We start from the raw sequence: 1,786 nt of genomic DNA, 5'->3' as shown, positions 1-1,786 counted from the left end.
GGTTCCTAGAGTTCACAGGAAAGAACACTGAGAAAGAAAGAGCTATACAAAGATATCTGAAAATCTGAAGCATTTCCCTTGACTCTTCAGTTGAGCACTGACGCATATGCCTGTGAGGTAACTACCTTAGACCAGGGACACAATCACCTGGAATGGGTAGAGAAAGAGTGCCTGGCACTCATACAGGGTCATAATCATTCTTATAGTCAGAAATCACGCTGGAAAACCTCCTGATTCATGGCACAGTGGGGGAAGTACTCAAAAGGGTGCTATCTTAGTAGTGGGAAATAATTATTAATAGCTGTATACAGAGGACTGTTCTGATCCCATCTAATAAATCATAGAGCAAGACCTGAAAAAAACAAAATTCTTTCCACATAACATAACTGTATCCCAGAACAAGGTGCAGGAATATTTATATAAACATTGTAAAACATAAAACAAGGTAAAATTGACAATGACTAGAACTCAATAAAAAATTACCAGGCATACAAATAATTACTAGGGATCAGGAAATAATCAATCAATCAAAATAAACTCAGAATTAGGTAAATGTTAGGATTAGCAGACAAGAATATCAAAATGGGCTTCCCTGGTGGCTCAGTGGTAAAGAATCTGCTTGCCAATGCAGGAGATTTGAGTTTTTCCCTGCGTTGGGAAGATCCCCAGAGGAGGAAATGGCAACCCACTCCAGTATTCTTACCAGGAAAATCCCATGGACAGAGAAACATGGTGGGCTACAGCCCATGGGGTCACAAAAGAGTCAGACATGACTTTGTGACTAAACAACAATGACAAATATCAAAATAGTGATTAAAACTATATTCCATATGTTCAAAAAGTTAAATTGAGACTTTTATGAAAGATACAAAAATAGACCCAAATAGAAATAAAATGTCTAAAACAAAAAAATACACTGGGTGTAATTAGCAGAAGATTGAACGCTGGAGGTAAAAAAATTAGTGAATTTTCAAGTAGACTAACAGATATTATTGAAAATATGATGTATAGAAAAAAGATTTAAAAATAAATGAATAGATTATCTGTGAGCTGTTGGACTAACTTCAAGTGAACTAATATATATGTATTAATAATTTGAGCTAGCAAGAGGTGTGAGAGGTGAAGGCAGGAAAAAATATTTGAAAAAATAATAACAAAAACTTTTCCAAGTTTGATGAAAATTATAAACCCACAAATTCAAGCACAAGAAGAGTAGAACTACACCAAAGCATGTCATAATCAAAACCAATGGTAAAGGGAACATTTTTTTTAAGCAGTCAGCAAACATGGGCGTATATCACATGATATATGCAGAACGCAGAATAACAAAGATAATAATAGAAGATTCTACATTGGAAACAATACAACAAATTAGACAATAAAGCAATGTCTTTAAAATACTAAAAAAAAAAAAAGAAAAACCCACTTTGAATCTAAAATTCTACTACAGGCAAAAATATTGTTCAAACTAAAGGCAAAGTAAATAATATTTTAAACACAAAAACCTGAAAGAGAACTAATTATCAGCATACTTTTACTATAAGAGATGCTAAAAGAAGTCCATTAGGCACTGGAAAACTATATTAATTATATTGGAAATATGGCTCTATACAAAGGAATGATTACCACTGGAAATGATAATTATATGGGTAAATATATAAGATTTTTTTCATTATTTGAATACATTTGAAGGACAGTTGTTTTAAAAGAATAGTAACAGTTTGTGTGAGATTTACAATATTTTCAAAAATGAAATCTGTGACAACAATGGCACAAATATTAAGAG

The sequence above is a fragment of the Ovis aries genome, chromosome 16 (genome assembly GCF_016772045.2).
Source record: "Ovis aries strain OAR_USU_Benz2616 breed Rambouillet chromosome 16, ARS-UI_Ramb_v3.0, whole genome shotgun sequence".
NCBI classification, from domain to species: domain Eukaryota; kingdom Metazoa; phylum Chordata; class Mammalia; order Artiodactyla; family Bovidae; genus Ovis; species Ovis aries.
Note: the sequence above shows the minus strand (reverse complement) of the source record.